This window comes from Trichechus manatus, unplaced genomic scaffold, assembly GCF_000243295.1.
Source record: "Trichechus manatus latirostris isolate Lorelei unplaced genomic scaffold, TriManLat1.0 scaffold00140, whole genome shotgun sequence".
NCBI lineage: Eukaryota > Metazoa > Chordata > Mammalia > Sirenia > Trichechidae > Trichechus > Trichechus manatus.
Genome location: NW_004444076.1, coordinates 4,271,113 through 4,290,807, shown reverse-complemented (window position 1 = coordinate 4,290,807; position 19,695 = coordinate 4,271,113). Strand labels below are relative to the sequence as shown.

The 19,695-nt window shown below is 36.2% G+C and overlaps 1 protein-coding gene and 1 long non-coding RNA gene across 8 annotated transcripts in view; both read left to right on the top strand.

The window, feature by feature from the left end:
* The window catches only part of PICALM (phosphatidylinositol binding clathrin assembly protein), a 108,814-nt gene that overhangs the window by 16,131 nt on the left and 72,988 nt on the right, over nt 1-19,695 (top strand). The window lies entirely within an intron of this gene.
* LOC111822214 (uncharacterized) lies at nt 259-14,849 on the top strand. Its single transcript, XR_002825484.1, has 2 exons — nt 259-10,478; nt 10,703-14,849. It is a non-coding gene; the product is annotated as an uncharacterized LOC111822214 (long non-coding RNA).

Genomic DNA, 19,695 nt, shown 5'->3' with positions numbered 1-19,695 from the left:
GATTTGCAACATCCAAAGTGCTAAAAAATGAAGATATCTCTTTGATGACTAAGGTATGGCCTGACCCAAGCCATAGTCTTTTCAGTCACCTCATATGCATACAAAAGCTGGACAGTGAAAAAGAAGACGGAAGAAGAGTTATTGCATTTGAATTGTGGTGTTTGTGAAGAAAATTGAATATACCACGGACTGCCAGAAGAACGAACAAATCAGTCTTAGAAGAAATACAACCGGAATACTCCTTAGAAGCAAGGGTGGCAAGACTTCTTGCTTACTTTGGACACATCACCCGGAAAGACCAATCACTAGAAAAGGGCATCATATTTAGTAAAGTAGAGGGTTAGCGATCACGAGGAAAACCCTCAATGAGATGGATTGACATGATAGCCTCAAAGATTGTGGAAGTGGAGCAGGACCAGGCAGTGTTTTGTTCTTTTATACATAAGGTTGCCATGAGCTGGAGCTGACAACTAACAACAGTGATTTGCCAGATGGAGAAGGCGTTCTTTCTAAATAGATTAGCACATAGAGTGATGTGGAGACAAGAAAGAGCATTATGATGTGTTGGGGAAAACTATAAGTAGTTCTGTATGATGGAATGTAAAGTATTAATGAGAGTAAGGGGAGATGAGGCTGGACGAGTCCTTAAGGTCTTGTAGGGGCAGGAGGTATTTTGATAGATTCTAGTCTCTTCTAATTCTTTTCCCTAGTTCTTCGGAGCACCCCGCTCCCCACATCCTCATTTTAGAGTCTCCTTTTCTCTGTTTGATTAGCTGCTTTCCTAGCTTTAGATGCCAGTGCCGTGGAACTGGGGAAGTACTTCTTCCTTTCGCCAGGTGATTTGTAGTAGGATTATTGAGAGAGAGAGGAAGGAAAGAACCTACAACCCTGTTGCCAGGTATGCAGATCTGCTTTGTCATGTCATTGGACCTCTGAATATTGTTACACATAGTGGTTTGGGTCTTTAAATAAATAAAATTAGGTACATTGTGGTGTTATGCCTTTTGTGGGCTTATCTGGAAATCGAACTTTTTTTGAGTTCCAGATTTATGAGAGAACTTAAACACAAACTGTCTTATCATCTGGTGATGGTTAGTATGAATAAAAAAGGTTTGATAAATGAATTAAGATCAATAAGATTGTTGGGGGCATGTGCCATTTAGGTGATTTAACTATTGATATCTGCTTACTGCAAGTCATTCTTACCTGTTTTTAAAGCTGGACCTGTGAAGCCCTCTACCAAATAAGACTTTGTTAGTCCTGTGGAAATTAACATACTCAGTTATTTAGATTACTTACTGAGTGTCTACTGCATACCCAAGTTACTGTGTTGAGATACTGAGAAGCCTAAAAGTGAAATTGTTTATCATGTTGTCAGTTTAATAGGGAAGATTATGGTACATACAGATAACTGTATTATCAGATAAGTATAGAACAAATATCACTGAAATACAGAGGAGAGAGATACTGCTTTTGACTAGGGGAGAACTGGATCTTAAATGTTAAGTCGTGTGCTGTTGCATCAGTTCCAACTCACAGTGACCCTATGTGACAGAGTAGACCTGCCCCATATGGTTTTCTAGGTTGTAATACTTATGAAAGCAGATCGCCAGTTCTTTTCTCCTGCGGAGCCCCTGGTGAGTTCAAACCCCAGACATTTTGGTTGGCAACTGAGCAGTTAACCATTGTGCCACCAGTAGTGAGGAGCAGCAGTAGGCATTTCCAGTGGAGGAAAGAGTATGAGCAAATATTTGTAGACAGGAAGGCTGGCTTGTGTTTGAGGAACAAGGAGTCTGTTTGATTATAGAGGGTAAATGAGGTTTTTTGGGCTGGGAGAGGGTCGGGTTGGGTGTAAGGAGAAATGTGGTTGGAGCAATTGTCTGAGGCTGGGTTGTGGAGGAAATTTGTGTTTTAATCATATGACCTTTAGATATATCTTATTGCCAGTTAGCTTTTGGCTACAATTGGTTAAGTTGGAAAATAGAACTGATTTTTAAAAATTGCACTTTATATTCTGCTGCCAGTGTTAAAATAAGGAAGGCAGGGAGTTTTGCTGATCTTGAAACTGAGAATGAGGTTTTGCTGCATCAGACTTTTATGTTAACTTGACTGTTGTAGATTGCATGAATAGTGACAATAACAAATGTTTTTGGGACTTCCGAGTCTGTAGATTGCACAGGAGTCATTTTTCTAAACAAAAATAATGTATGCCTAACTTTGATCTGAAGGTAGAAGTTTTATAAAAGTTTAAGGAAACTTCAGTCTTCAGTGTTTACAAAATCTGATACAAATCAGTTTAATTAGGATATGACATACATAATGAGGGTAATAGCTAAGATTTTTGGAGTGCTTTCTGTGTTTTAAGTAGTTGACATGCATTAACACATTTAATCTTACAAAAGATCTATTGAGCAGGTAAAGGTAGTGTTATTAGCACTGTTGAACAGATTCATAAACTGAGATACCGCTAGTAAGAGGAAATAGAGAATAAATTTAGCATTTAAATGACAAAGCACTTTGACTGCAGGTCAGGCAATCTGGGGTGCCCCTTAGTTCAAAGAACTTTTAGGGAATGGGATATAGTTAGGAAAAAGCCATTCTTTGAGAAACGTAATTTCTACAAATATGTAAGTTACATTTAGAAACAGCAACTTCCTACAATTCTTAGGTTAACTTGTTTGTTAATATGCTTCATTAGGAATAAGCCTTAAACTGAAATATAGGGAGCTGGTCCCATATGGCCTTAGGAAAAATCCCTTACTCACCTGAATTGCTTATTTTCTAAATTGCATCCTTTCTTTATTATTCTGTGATGCTGTATTTGTACCCCTTTAGGTTTTTTTTTTTTTTTTGGTCCTTGGTGCTTTGGAAACTGAGATCAGAAACAGTTTATGAGCTTTTGCTTCATTCTCTGTTAGAGTGTTCTGTTCCACCTGCCAGTATATCATCATTACTTGAAAAAAAAAAATTTGAATTTTACTTTCATGGAGGGGGAGTGGGATTTTACTTCCACCTTTACTGAAAATACATTAATGTGAAAATATAAAAAATAGCTTGATAATAAAGGACTTCCCACCAGTCTTTCCAACCATATTTCAAATGCTTGCTTTTCTCAATTTTACTTAAGTCATCCAAGTTTATTGTCTCCCAGCATCTGTACTTTCCTGACTTTATGGAGCTTTTTGATGTTGTTTTTTGTTTTAAAAAAAATTTTTTTTCTCATAATTTTGAGAATATCTGTAGTCCTTGTAATCCAAATCATTCATCATATATTCCTGGACCACCTCAAATCTAAAATATTTGTTAAATAAATTAAAGAAGGCTGTAATTATTTATGTAATTATGTTGTGAAAGAAGAGTACAGTGTGCAGTGAGAGCATACAAAAAGTCAGCAATTCGAACCCACCAGCTGCTCCTCAGGAGAAAGATGCGGCAGTCTGCTTCCGTAAAGATTACAGTCTTGGAAACCCTATGGGGCAGTTCTACTCTGTCCTGTCGGGTTGCTGTGAGTTGGAATTGACTCAACAGCAGTGGTTTTGGTTTTCTGGTTTTGGTAACTGAAGGATGAAGAGGCGTTAGCTGGGTGAAGAGGAGAAGAAGAGAGTTATATGCATCATGGTATGAAATAGGAGCTTGAGAGACTGAAAAGTCCATCAAGTGAGGCAGTGAGTGGTGGGAGTGGTATATAGTGCTAGGGCTTACAGATCATATTAAAATGTTTGGACTTTATTCTAGGAGAGTAAAAATTGTAAGTGGCTTTTTACTTAAATGACTGTGTGGGTGTGTGTGTAGAGAGAGAGAGAGAAGAATTGCATTTTAGAAAGATTACCCTGTAGAATAGAGAGAAATTGGCAGTCTAATTAGGGGCTGTTGTGGTGGTCAGAAATGATAATATCTGTGGAGATGTAGATGAGGCACCAATTTCTTGTTCCCAGCCCCTACTTGCCTTTTGTTCTCAGGCATTATCTCTTGGAAAATTCCTTAACCTGAGGTATTTGTAGGTTTAAGCTGGGGAGTAAAGCTAATCCTCTACCCTTGACTAAAGAATGTTTATCTGAATTTTAGATTTGCCCCTTTTGGGCATGCAGCCTTAGATGGATGCTCGTGTTTGATTAGGAAAGATAAAGCCCCTCTCCCTCACTCCTGATTGGCCAAATGAGCTATAGACAAGCCATGGGTGACCTTTGTAATCATATTGCTCCCCTATCCCTCTACAGAGGTGTTTTCTTTTACTTTCATAGCATCCTCTCTCTGTTTATCTCTCTTGAGAAGTGAGACTGTATTTTATTCATCTTAGAAACCCCAGTACCCAGAATATAATGCCTGGTACGTAAGAATATCTTAGTAAATATTTAATAAATCTTTGAGGAAGAGAATGAATTTAGTGTACTAGGCTGGTGAACAGTTTTTTGTTGTTTTTAAATGTGAGTTAACCTTTATATTGAAAATACTCAAATATGATCTTGGTCCTCATCTAGTTGGTTCACTCGATCAGTTCATTGTGTTCATTCCAGGATTATGAATTTGATAGTTAACTGTGGCCACAGACTAAATGACTTAACACGGCTAATTGTATTTGTTGACTGTTGGTCATAATGGGTATCAGTTGAGGGTATATAATAGAGCATCACTAATCCATCACCATACTCCACCATAGTAGCATCATCATCTTGAAATTATTTGGTTAAGTGATGAATTTGTGTATGATTACGTCAAATCTGGTTTTTATCCCTTGTTTTAATCCCATAGAACCATGCAACTGTAAGCATTATTATTGTTTCCGCAATCCTTAATTTAGTTAGCTTGTTGGAAGGACTATGTTTCTTAAAGTAAATGTCTACTCTCTGTTTTTATGTGTGTGTGTATATATATATAAATAGAGTGAGGATTGTGTATGTTGTTGTCAAGTGCAGTCTAGTAGATTCCAACTCTTAGAAGCCCTATAAGACAGAGTAAAATTGCCCCATAGGGTTTCCTAGGCTGTAATCTTTACTAGCAGATCGACAAGTCTTTTCTCCTGTGGAGTCTCTGGTGGGTTCAAACTGCTGACCTTTCAGTTAGCAGCTGAGCAGACTTGCGTACATCTGCTTATTAATGCTAGAACTCTAATTGGCCAAGGCAGCATCAATTTATCTGGCTGTAGCTGCTTGCCCATTTTTGGCCTACAACCTTTTGTGTATCTGTGACATTCATTAGGAGAAGAGCAAAAAAAAATTTGCTTTTATTTGCAATATATGTATTTTTCCAATAGTATTGAATTGTTTATTTGTCAAATACAGTGCAAACGATCTCTTTTTGGTCTTTTTTTTTTTTTTAAATCTTTTGTGACTTGAAATTAAGAAACTTGGTGGTCTAGTTTAGAATATTCTTTAGTTTTATTCAATATGTCTTTATACCTAAGAAATTTGTTTTAATAGTTGTGGGTGCCTTTTTTTAAGTTGCTGAGTTTGCATATCTTCAGATAGTATCTTTGGAAAGCATTTAATGTAGAGAAGAAAACATTTCACTAATTGCAGTTACTAGCTTTATTTCAGGTGAACTATTGCTAGGGAACTGGTCTGGTTTTGATTTATAAGACCAATGTGAAGATTTGTTGGTAAATACAAAATGGAGTGGGTTGATTACAATGAGTTTGTTTTTAAAAACTGCAGATCTGAGAGGAAGTTAAGTTATAGGATAGCTGCATTTCATCTTTTGGTGTGGAACCGGAGGAGAGATCTGGTTTGTTCTTTACGTGACCACTTTGTCATCTGTTTTCAGAATTGGAAGATAGAACCATTTGTATTCCCATTTGTACATTTCCTTTTAGAAGTAAAGCTAACTGTTTAATAACCAAGAAGTTAAGATTTAGCAGGCAGTATTTCCTCATCTGTTTTTCTTTTCTCAACATCAACTTTTGTAACTTTTCTTTACAGAAGTATGTAATTGTTTTATTATAAGTTCCAAAATTCATGTTAGGTATTAATTTAACATAGGGTTTTAGACTTTTTAGAGTATAAACTCATTTATTTTTATTCATATTCTTGTAAAATAGAGTTTTGACTTGGTGACTTACAGTGGCTCAAGGCATTATCTTTAGGTGGTTTCTGTAACCTGTCCCAGAAACACCACATAGTGGGACACAGCTAAGTAGCAATAAAGTGGCATGTTATTAATGCTACCCATTGCCGTCCAGTCAATTCCGACTCATCGTGACCCTATAGGACAGAGTAGAACTGCTCCATAGGGTTTCCAAGGCTGTAATCTTTACGGAAACAGACTGCCACGTTTTTCTCCCATGGAGTGGCTGGTGGGTTTGAACTGCCAACCTTACATTTAGCAGCCAAGTGCTCAACCGCTGCACCACCAGGGCTCCTTTTATTAATGCTAGAACTCTGTAACTCTAGCGTTAATAAAGGGGCACACAGCTGAGTGGTAATAAAGAACAACCGTAGGAGACTGACTTAAAAATTAGTTGTATGGTTGCCACTGGTGGCTAAATTAGGAAACTATTTATAGAGCAGCTCAAGAGACTGAAGTAGGCACTCCTTAACAGACTGCCTGAAGGTAGTGTGCAGGAAGAGAACCAATTCTTCCTATAAACCAAAAAACCAAACCCGTTGCTGTCCAGTCGGTTCCAACTCATAGTGACCCTATAGGACAGTAGAACTGCCCCGTAGAGTTTCCAAGGAGCATCTGGTGGATTCGAATTGCCGACCTTTTGGTTAGCAGCTGTAGCTCTTAACCACTATGCCACCAGGGTTTCCATTCTTCCTATAGGAAGATGGAAGTGTTTTAAGAGAGGAGTGTAAGCTGCTTCCTATTCTTGGGCTTGTAGACTTAACCTAGAATTGCTTTTGTTTTTTAAATTTTTCTTCATCAGAGTTGTTTTCCTAACTTAGCCAGTGACCAGCCAAGAATGTATTTTGTAGCTTTTGAGGCCTCTTTTAATATAGTCTATCTCTTATGCTCTAAATTGGGAATGGTTACATTTTTGGGACAGAAGATGACTGGAAAACTGCTCTGTGTGTTCTTATGTAAAATCATGTAAGGTCTAATTCATTTAAAATCTGGTGAGTTGACTTAGTTTTTTCTGTGATATTCTTGGCTTCTTTAAGCTTGCGTATAAATTAAGGTTTGTGACAGTAGTTTCTAAAGCACTTGAAGATGGAACTGTCCTAAACTCTTGATGCCTGTATATTGTTAACTTCTATTGAATAGTATGTTTTCCTTATATCCTGTCATCTTTAGTTCATTGTAGCCGGAGTGAAGATGATAATGCCAGTGAGCAGGACATACCAGGCAAGAGGTGGTTACTGTATATACTAGACATTACATTTGCCAGGACTAACAGGAGAGAGTGTGTAGATTTTAGAATAATTAGAGACCACTTGGTATGGAGAGAGTTTCAATCGATCCATTCACCCCTCACCCGCTCATCATCCATCCATCCATCTCTCTCCCCCAGTGGAAAGATACTTGTGTTAAGAATCTAGTTCTAGCACAGACACTAGTGTAACTGGCACGTATTTAAATCTAACAATGATTATAACAGCATTGCTTGCCTGTCACAAGGATGTTGTAATAATCAGAAGACTAAGGATGTGAAATAATTTTGTAAAGCATAAAGAAATCTGCATGTGTAAAGATTTTGCCACTCTTAAGATTGAGTGCAAGTCATTATGGTAACATTTCCCAGTTGATGAAGAAATTAGACTTTCGAGAAGGTTTTGCAGAAGTTGTTGAGTTTGAGCTGGTTTTGTCATACAGTATTGGAAAGGTAATAGAGGAATAGTTTGCTGAAATGGAGGAAAACTTACCAATAAAATATGATGCTAAGTAAAAAAAATAATATATTTATAATGGTGCTTTAAAGCTTATAAAGAACCTTAAATGTATTGTCTTACTAAAACAAGAATGTTAGGAAAATTAAATTTTAATATTGCTATTTTCAAAATGTAGAAATTGATCCTGAGTGACTAATTAACAGTCCTGAAGTCATACTGCTGAACAGTGAATCTGGAATTTGATTCTAGATCCTTTGCTCATTTAGATACGTCACTCAATTCTGGTTATAATACAGTCCTAGGGCCTGGAAATGGATAGGGCCACGCATGGAAATGGAAGGAGAGCCTAGAGCAGAAGTTAGTGATGGTGCCATTTGCATCCTTATTATTAGTTGAAGCAGAGACTGGAAATGAATAGTGCTTAAGGCTATCAAATAAGTGTGAGTCAGAGAAGAGCTCTAATAGGGAGAAATGAACATTAAAGGAATTATAGGAGTAAAAACAGACACCTCATCCCACACTTGCCAATCCCAGTCATTCTGGAAGGTATCCAAATAATATAGCAGTGAAATAAAAAGTTAGTGTGCTCCAGTGTCCCTCAGGTTTAGGGAGGGATCATGCTTGAAAACTAGTAGTATTCAAAGTAGTAGCATTTAGTTGGATAGAAGGCTTAACTTGGGGGATACTTTGTCACCATGGAAACCCTAGTGGCATAGTGGTTAAGAGTTGGGCTGATAACCAAAAAGTCAGCAGTTCAGATCCACCAGGCACTCTTTGGAAACCCTATGGAGCATTTCTCCTCTCTCCTATAGGGTCACTATGAGTCAGAATCGGCTCAATGGCAGTGGGGTTGTTTTTTTTTGGTCACCATAGCAGAAGGGAAATTGGTAAAGGATTGCTACTGTAGAATGAAGAAGGAAAGGTGGTTAAATTTTCCTTGCTGTTTGTTTATACCATTTAAGATTCGTGTTCCCATCTCATAACAAGCCGAGAGAGATACTCTCTTAGAATCGCAAGGGACTCTTCAGACATCTATTTACAGATAGAATATGATTTTTGAAAATAGATATGTTGTCTGTCTATATCTATTTAGACAGATAAGATCTGGATAAGTAGTTGCTTGAAAGAATCAGCTGTTTTTATTCTTAAGGTGTTATTAGTATTGCAACAGTTATTGTGGTTGGTACATAGAAGCAGAACTAAATAAAAAACAGCTGTAAGTATTATGTACAATGTAGGTTAAGTGTTAAATTTATTGTTTCTGAATTTTCTAGCAGCAGAGGTCTGTTTATCAAAATACTTTGTACTGAAAGATACTTAAAACCTGTATTGGGGGAAATAAGTATATTTAACAGTATAGTGTGCAAAGGAAGTTGTGATCATATCTAAATTTTGGTAGAAGTAATCTACTCTTTTTTCTTTTTGTGGTGGCAAAGTTTTTATTACCAAACATCTCTATAATTAAGTGCTAAAGGAAGTGTTCCAGAAAATACTTGGAATATATTTCTTCTTTTAAAGTGTTTTTCCAAGTGTTAAGTCATCTTAAATTATTGCTGTCATTTACTTTTAATGGCTTTTAATCTTAGAGTGAATCAAATAACACTTTGTTTCAGTTCTGGAATTTAGACACAACATCCAAATGAACTATACCTATGTGTAATTCAGAAAGAAAAAAAAAATTTCCCCCCAAATTAACAAACACTTTAATGGCCAAAGCTTGGAGTTTTAGATTCAAATTAGTGAAGTTTTTTTTTTGCTTGATTTTTCTCTCCACCCCTTCTTCTCCTCCTCCATGTTTATGAGCAGAGAAATGGGCTTTTGTTTCACCTATAAATTTGCAAATATTTATACCATCATATGAACACAGGTACAAGGCAAGGTGTTACACATTGTGGATGATATAAGGAAGCAAGATTCCTGACTTTATTTTATCAGAATAAAGAAAGGGTCTTGATTGCTTGAAACAAAAACGGCCGTCAGGTTACAGCTGAGAGCATATTCCTGTTTTCAGGTGTGAGATATCTTTGGACATAGAGATGCAAATTTCTGGTATCTCCTACTCCTCAGAAGACCTTGGATTGATTTTCTGAGAATCCATCTGGGAATCATTTGCATAGAAGTTTTCATTGAAGTTAGGAGATTAGATGATTTTCTCAGGGTGAAAAAAATAGCATCAGAGATTAATGTTAAGAGATGCCCAAGGGTAGGGAGTGAGAGGACAAAGTGGCTAGCATGGAAACGTGTTTTGTGTTTTAGGAAGGTTAGGGGAATAACTGGAATATAGCACTTAAAGAAAGAAAAGTGAAAATACATCAGGAGTAGATGGTGGTGGTGTATTAATTTCTTAGCTACATGTAAACTCTTATTAGGTCACTTACAACTAGGGTGACATAAAATTTATTGTCCAAATTGGATTACCTTTGAGAGTGAAAGAGTGTTATCTGAATGGGATAATAGGACAGAGGTGTAAACCAGGACTATTTCAGGCTAGCTAGGACACTTGGCCACCTCCTGTTTATAACGTACTTTTCTCCAGACTTAGTCCCATTTCCGTTAACCTCTCAAGATAATTTTTTTTCCTTATAGTACTCTGATCTGCACTTGCAGAGCCCCTCAAGCTTGGGTTCTTTTTCCCTGGTATTGTTGGAATGAAAGGAGAATTTGTTCCATTTTTTCTCTCCGGACTGTTTCCGGTTTACAGCATTCATAGAGGTAAGTACTCATAATGTGTTGTTGACCTTTTATTTTGCTTAGGAAGTCAAGTTTTGTATGTTTCCGATTCAGTAATAGATTGTTCTTGAGGATCCTGATTATATCTCATCTCCTTAATTGGGCTGATGAACAGCTATTAAGTTCATAGAATACAATTCAGAAAGAGTTTGTAATTTTGGCATTTGGTCTTAAATTGTTTAATACTTATGTTTTCTTTCCTACAGGTGGGATTGTAATTCTGAAAATTCAGATCTTCAAAGAAAGGAAGGCGAACACCTTGTATTTATACCATGGACATGTATTTTTGATGTTGGAGCATTGTAATGCTTTCATTCTGTTTTCCTGTTCAGTTTAAATAAATATTTATTTTCATTCTTATATTAAGTGATGAGTTTTTATTTTTTTTATTATCATCTTGCATTTTCAGATAAGTTAAAAATTATCATAGAGGTAATAGTTACCCTTTGAGGTAATGCTTACCAAAATATCCATCTCCTCACCCCTGAGATCCTTATTTGGAATCTGGGGTTCCAAATCCCAGAGGCTAGGGTCTCTAGGTTTGGGAATCTGTGCTTTGGAATACTAGAATGTAGTCATAAACATCTGAAAATTAAGTAATCTGTTTATAGGTGAGACTGAGTTGGTCTGAACCCATCCTTGTTCCTTCCAGGGTTTTTTTTTTTTTTGAGTTTCTCTGTACAGTCTAACTGCCATCTAGTGGTAGGAATTCAGAATACACCAGAACACCAAGGAGAAACTAGATTTTTGAGAATTTCTTGTATTTTTGATAATGGGAAATACAAAGCAATGACACTTTGACTTGAAAATATAGGTCAGTGGCAGTGAATTCTGAGTATTCCAAGAGTGTATATTTTTGAACACAGCATTTTCATGCTTTAAACTTCCTGCTTTTTTTGTAAGATTTTATGTATTTATAGCAGGTTTGTGGGGAACGTGGCAGTTACAGAGGTGATAGATAATTTTAAGAGATAGTAAATTGGGCTAACTTGAGAATAATGTTTTGTATATTGATGGGAATTTTAGGGCAATTACATAATGATTCCATTAACTGAAACAATTTACTATGCACTTTTACAATTAAAGTATAGACAGTTCAGTAAACTTGACTTTGTTCAGCTATGATTTAAGAGCCCAAGTTTCAGCCAGATACTAGTGTAGAATATCTTAAGCTTGGTTTTGTTTACCTGCCTCCATCCGAATTCTCTTCTCCAGATATTATTCCCTCTTTAGTTCTTGTTCTTTCCTCTGCTACAGGTGAAAAGGATGTAAATCCTTTCTCTGCCAGGAAAATGCTGCCTTCTGTTACTCTTCTATATTCTGTTCCTTCAGGTAGAGACTTCAGGTATGAGGCAGTTCATGCTGTCTCACAGTGGTGGTAGGGGGAGGGAAACGAGGTAGTATAAACTTTAAAAAACAATTGTTACTCTCTAGGTTGCTAACACATTGCTTCCAGATTATCACTATACCACAACAGACTAAATAGAATAGTATTACTTTCTATGAACAACTTCTGAGTTACGTTCCATTTGTTGAATTAATTCACTAAGTACTAAGAGCCTCGTGTGCTAAATGCTGGGGATACAAACATGAAGAAGACATGATACTGCTCTTAGTGAGCCCAGTCTTGTGATAAGAAGACTTACTGATAATAAGCCAGTAGTTGTGATGAAATATGATAACTGCTGTAATTGTGATATAAAGAGCTAAGGGAATAAATAGGAAGTTGTAGTCAGGAAAAAGTTGCTTTTCTCTCCGAAATCATCATCATCACTCCCTCCTCTATGTGATCTCTGAGCCCCATGCATATTGTTTGGAATCACCACAGTGTATTGTGAGCTCATATCTTTATTTTTGAAAAGCTCAGTCTATTAGATCAGAAATTCCATGTTTTTTCACATTTGTATATCTAGTTCACATGTATCTTCTCACATTTGTATATTTGACATCAGTAGGTGAATCAAACAGTTGCTGATTTAAATTGTGTGCAGGTCATTTCCAGCAAAAGGGATAGCGTAAGGACATAGAACTCTGAAAGTGTGTGGAACCACCTTTGACTCATTGTAAGAGTTTTGGAATATACACATACTCACCCATATCCATACACTGTCTTTACCTAAGGCAACCCCAAGTATAAAGCAAGCCCTCGTTTTCTTAATGAGACAATCCCTAAAGATATATTTGTTTATTTTGCCTTTAAATATGTGTGTTAGAGATATAGATGAAGTAATCAACCTTATATTTAAACTTATTAGTTCAATTATTATAAAAATAATGCATACTTTTAGAATAATACTTTTTTCCACTCATACCTCACAAAACCATTTTATTCATTTTCTACATTTGTGTGCATCTAGGGTAAGTTTGTTAGTTTTTTGTCATCGTAGGCCCTTTTTTGAATTATATAACATCTTCATTTTAAGTTTTTTCAGATGAAGCATGGTTAGGTACACACTGGAAATTTTTTCCCCGCCTGTCAAGCGTTCCTATAATGATAGGACAGTTGTTTCTTTCATTCCTCATATGTATCCCTGATCACTGCAATGTAACTTTTTATTTTGTTGCTTTTTAAAGGGTCCTGAAGATAACACTTGTAATTGTGAGTTTATATCCACAGGAATACTTACTAAATCTGTGTGAAGGTTTTTATTCCTTTTTTTGTAAAAATTTTTAAATTGATTTCTTCAGGTGCCCATCCATAAACACTTGAAACTAACATTGATGGAGATCTTTTCAGGTTAATCCATCTTCTTGAAAAAGAACTTTGTTTAAAATAAACAGAGAGCCAAGTATTGAGAGACTTTGTAAAGACGTAAGGCAACTTTTTTTCTTGGAGAGTTTTTAGGAGGGAAAATTGTTCTTATACGTGGTGATTAAAAAATTAATCAGTTAAAAGGGAAAAAGCTTATTACCCAATAACCAGGTTATGTATAACATGTATTGTTAACAAATTAGAGTTATCTTTATGTTTCCTCAGTTTTCACATATGTGAGTCTCTAGTCCATTCTTTTGCAGAGAACATAGTGACAGAAATAGGATATCTAGTTGTGCTGACAGGTTTTTCCTGCAGCTGCAATTTTATTGTTTTAAGTAAAATGAGACTTTGCTTCATTTACATTTCTCTCTGGTGAGAGATTGAACTTGGGTTGAAAATACTGACCTACCTCTGAAATAGTGGTAACCAAATTTCCAGCTGTCATACCTTGAAATTCTCATGCTTATTCTACCTTCTTCACATCCTTGATGAAATAAAAGAACCCGTCATGGCTGCTTTTTCCACCACTGATGGTGATATACTCCAGAGGGTCTGTAGTGAATTAGAGACAGGATTGGTATGTGCGTGTGACATAGGGGGTGCTTACTGAGATTTGTAAGATTATGGAAAAACAGTGATATAGTTCCTTTACAAATTGATTTTGATTACCTGTTCTTATATAACTTAGTTACTGAATAATAAATTTTGAAAGTGTTCGATTCTTTCTGAATCACAATGTATTTGGGCAAATGCAGTATATATCACAAAATGTGTAAATTATATAATTTATTTAAAAATTTACAAATTGGAATCTTGATGTGTATTGTTTTTTAACATAGCTTGTGATTTATAATACTGTGAGCATTTTCGCATCAACTTTTTTGTTATGTATTTATTGTTCTCATTTTGTCAGTAGATTGTATTATCATTTAATTAAAATTCCTCCATTATTGGACATATCCACTTACATTGTAAATTAGGTCCCTTTGCTTCATAGTACTTTTATCAGTCATTTAGATGTCTTCATTTGTCATTTCTTTTCTCATTTCAAATTAATTCAATCCCTGTCACTTGTAGTCAATATTCCATATTCTATGTTTAAGATCCTTTCCCCAGTTTTTATCTTAAAGACCAATTAATATGTTGGTGAGATTCAGTTTTTAAGGTGTGACTCAGTCTGTGAAGAGCAGGTTTTTGAGTTAATTCTAATGAAAATTATGTAGAAATATAATGTATTTCTCACATGTTGTTAGTTGCTGTCGAGTCAGTTCAGACTTATGGCAACCTGTAAAGTTATATCTTAATTTGGGCCTTACTTCATGACCCCTTACACAAAAAGTTTGATGGAGTAAGAAAGGAGAAGTCTTGGATTTCCCAAAACTAGGGCAAATGTGTGTGTATGTCTGCGTGTGTGTGTGTGTGTGTGTGTGTGTGTGTGTAAATTTTTTTGGCTTTAAGCCTCATTTCAACTTGCATATTTTCTAAATACTTTGAAATTATTGCTGTATGAAAAAAATGTTGCTGATACTTATATCAAAAGCTCAGAAACTGTTTTCTTATCCTCGTTACTGTTTCTTGATGAATATTTATTTATACTCCCACCCAGGAAACTTTTCAAAGATCTGATCAGTGAAGCAGTGTTTGATTAACCACATAATTTGCTTTCCAAATTGAATTTGTCTCCAATTTCCTAGATGATTGAAGAAATGAAAGTCTTAATGTTAATGAAATTGATTCTGAAGGCAATTGCAAAAAGGATTTCTTTCAAAATAACCCTTTAAGGAATAGTAGCATTTGGCTAAATGGTTATATTGTTGTTGTTGTTTTTAAATTTATATTTACATAACCCTTTTTCTTTATTGTGATATATTTATGTATATATCTATCTATATGTATATAAATATTTACCAGTTCAACAATTTTTGCATGTATAATTCAGTGACATTGATTATGTGCATTATGTTGTGTAACCATCACCACTGTCCTTTTCCAAGTTATTGGACCACCATTAACAGACACTCAGTGGCCCTAAGCAACGACTCCCCTTTCTCCCTCCCTCCCACCCCTGGTTGCTATACATTTCCCTGTGTCATATAAGTGGAATCATACAATATTTGTCCTTTTGTGACTGGCATTTCACTCAGCATGTTTTCAAGGTCCAGCCATGTTGTAGAATGTATCAGGACTTCATTTCTCTTTATGGCTGAGTAATATTCCATTGTATGTATATAGTACATTTTGTTTACCCTTTTATCTGTTGATGGCCATTTAGGTTGTTGCCACCTTTTGGCTGTTGTGAATAGTGTGCTGCAGTGAATATTGGTTTATAGGTTTCAGTTTACATTCCTGTTTTCAATTCTTTTGGGTTTACATACCTAGGATTGGGATTGCTGGGTCATATGATAGTTTTGTGTTTAACTTTTTGGGGAACCGCCAAACAGTTACTCATAGTGACTGTACCGTTTTGCATTCCCACCTGTAATGGATGAGGGTTCCTGTTTTTCCACATCCTTGCCAATGCCTGTTATTTTCCATAGTTTTTATCATAGCCGTTCTAGTGTGTTTAAAGTATCTTATTGTGATTGTGATCTGCATCTCCCTAACGACTAATGAAGTCGTCAAGGATTTCATTTTACTTGGATCTACAATCAATGCTCATGGAAGTAGAAGTCAAGAAATCAGAAGACGCATTGCATTGGGCACATCTGCTGCAGAAGACCTCTTTAAAGTGTTAAAAAGCAAAGATGTCACTTTGAGGAATAAGATGCACTTGACCAAAGCCATGGTATTTTCAGTTGCCTCCTATGCATGCAAAAGCAGGACAGTGAATAGAAGAGTGAAGAAGGGTTAATGCCTTTGAATTATTGTGTTGGGGAAGAATACTGAATATAGCATAGACTACCAGAAGAACGAGCACATCTGTCTCGGAAGAAGTATAGCCAGTATGCTCCTTAGAAGAGACGAGGGTGAGACTTCATCTCACATACTTTGGACAGGTGATCAGGAAGGACCAGTTCCTGGAGAAGGACATCATGCTTAGTAAAGTAGAGGGTCAGCGAAAAAGAGGATGCCCTCAATAAGATGGTTTGACACAATGGCTGCAACAATGGGCTGAAACATAGCAGCTAGTGTGAGAATGACGCAGGACCAGGCAGTGTTTCATTCTGTTGCACATGGGGTCAATATGAGTTAGAACCGACTCAATGGCACCTAACAACAACAGCGACTAATGACCGTGAGCATCTTTTCACTTGCTTCTTGGCCATCTGTATATCTTTTTCTTTGTAAAATGTCTATTCAAGTCTTTGCCCATTTTTTGATTGGGTCATTTGTCTTTCTGTTGTTGAGTTGTAGGAGTTCTTTATATATTCTGTATAGTAAACCCATATCAGATACATGGTGTCCAAAATTTTTATCCCAATCTATAAGTTGTCTTTTCACTTTGTTGATAAAGACCTTTGATGAACAAATATTGTAAATTTTTATGAGATCTTGTTTTATCTTTTGCTGCTTGTGCTCTTGGTATCATATCTAAGAATCCGTTGTTAAAAACTAGATCCCAAAACATAACCCCTGTGTTTTCTTCTAACAGTTGTATGGTTTTAGTTCTCACGTTTAGACTTTGATCCATTTTGAATTAGTTTTTATGTTGGTGTGAAGTGTGTGTGTACGTGTTTAAACAATATTGTTTTTAGCTAAGCTTATTTATTAGAAAACCTGACTTGAGTATTAGCATAGTTTTGATATAGCCTACTGAGTGCCTGTTTAGATGGGAACTGGAGGCTGGGTCACCTTACTTGCTGTGAAAGTGAAAACTAAGTGCCTATGTTAAGTCTCTAAAGTTGATGAACTCTGCCTGGGGTGGTCTATTCAGGTTGGTGACCTGCACTGGGAATATGGCTATCAGATTGATGAAACCATGTAGTACCTGGTTACTTCTGAATATTTTGTGCTCAGCTGAAAATTTACTACTGAATATGAAAACACTGTTTCGTCTTTCACTATTTTTGTTTTAAATTAGTTAGAAATTGAGGGCTTGCATTGCAGTGGCTAGTTGGGCATTCTGCTTGGTATATATGTTTCAGAGCATCTTCATTCTTTATAAGACTTTTGTTCTAGTCATAAATCTGTCATCTTATAGTTGCTGTGACCTAGGACAAGTACCTTACTTCAGTAAACTCAGTTGACATCTGCTTTACCTACCTTGAATATTATTTGTTAGAGGATTGTTAAATAATAAAATTCAGAGCATTTTATTTGTGTAGTAAGGATTGGTTCCTTCCACTTTCTCTGTCTACAGAAGTGCTTTCATTTCCATTGTAGGCTGTTTTCTTCCTTAAGTACTAGAAATCCTCGTAACTTCTCACCCATACCTAAAGAAAAGAACCCACATGCCAGGTAGTATTTATTGTTTTGAGTGTGGGGTTTAGGAATTGTTAATGATGTATTTGAGAATATACTTCAGTTTTGATTTCTTTAAGGAAGAAAACTAGAGCTATATGTCTTTACTTGGGAGCCCTTTTGATTGGTAAGAGAAATTTGTTACAGAGCTTTTCCTTTTTAAGAACCGTTATCACCTGGATTACAAATGGGAAAAGCAGTAGCTATTGATATTCCCATGATATGTATAACTTTTGCTTGGAGCAGTTTGCTTTTGGTTAGTCAGAGGTAGGGAAAACGCTTTACTTCCTGAGTTGTTGGAACTCAGACTTGGAAGCATTTTCAGTTTACTACTGTAGTAGAAACGTTGTGCAGAGGAAACATTACTGCATGGAGATAATGACTGGTGGAAAATACTGTGGGGAGCTGTATACTCTGTGTGACTTTATTCAGTATTCCCGCCCCATATTTGTGTAACTTTGGTCTACTCTAGATTCATAGTCTCAGCATGAATCCTTATATCACTTCTTCTGTCTTATAGTGAAGTGTTATTTTTTAGCTTCTGGAGTTATCCTTAAGTTTTTATGTGGCTATTTCTAAAGCATACTATAGTTTTCATAGCACTACAATGAAAATCTTTGTTAGATTCCCTTTAACTTAGAATTTGAAAATTTACAGATGTTTTGGGCTCAGGTTTATTTTTCAACCTTTTTAGAATAGCAAGTTGTACAAATAATTGTAGAATGTTGGTTTAGTTCATGTAAAAAATACCATTTTGCGTGCTTTTTTAAAAAGTCGTGTTAGGAGTGCCTATGTATATTGAAATGATTGTATTAATGTATTAAAAAAAAAAGAAAAGAGTGGCCGACCGTTGTATGCCAGGCACTGTTCTAGGCCTTTAGGGATATAGCAGAGAACAGAACAGAGCCCTGCCCATATGGAACTTATATTTTAATTGGGAAAGAAAGACTAAGACAAATTAAGATGAGTCAGGTGATGATAGTGCTTTGGAGACAAAACAGAGTAAGGGGAATAGTGAAAGTTTGGAATGGAGGCAGGAGAGTGCTTTGTTATTTTGTGTAAATATTTAGAGATGCTCATCTGGGAAAGTGACATTTGCACAAAGATCTATAGGAAGGAAGGAAGGGAGCAAGCAGTGCAGATTTACTGAGGAGCATTCTAGGCAGAGGAGCAGAAAGTGCGAAGCACCTGAGGTAAGAGTCTGCTTGGTTCAAGGAGAGGTCAGCGTAGCTGAAGCAGAGTGATACGAGGGAAGAACAGATTACAAAGGGAATATAGTAAAGATAGATAGACTATATATGAGCAGTAAGTGTGGTTAAGACAGTACTTGTTCTTTAAAAAGTATATTTTGGCATAAGTCAAGCCATTATATTTAGGAATTAGGCAACAGTTGAAGAACCGATATTCCCATGGTTGCCAGCGTAGTTTTGCTTTTCTTCTCTCTTTTTATTTCAGCTATTCATTTAATTTCTTAGAACTATTAGAGCTGTCAGCCTTTAGACATAATCTAATCCAGTTGAGTTGTTTTTCAGTAAGTAAATTGAGGTCCACCAAAGCTGTGACTTTCCCAAGGCCATGAAGCTACTTAGAAGCAGTCTGGTATTACGTGGTATCGCCTTGCTTTCCTCTCCATCAGAAGGTTCTATACCTATACCATTTATTCCCTCTTTTATTGTTCTGATGTTGTTGTCATTTACAGATTAACCTCTCTGGTTCCCTGTTGTAATTCTTCTGGTTTTGCATAGTCATTAGGAGTTCATTTCCTAGGTTGGTATCTGGCTAGTACAGTCCTGTGTCCTAGATTCAGCCAGTGGTCTGATGTTGTCTGTTCTCAGATCAAAGGACTCCCTTTAATAAGTGTTGTAAGTTTGGTTTGGTTTTTACATGGTCCCTTAATTTCTGTTTATCTGGAAATGACCTAATTTCACCATCATATTTGAATAAGAGTTTTGCAGGCTATATTATTCTTGGCTGGCAATTTTTTTCTTTCAAGGTTTTATATATGTCATCCCATTGCCTTCTTTTCCTGCATGGTTTCTGCCA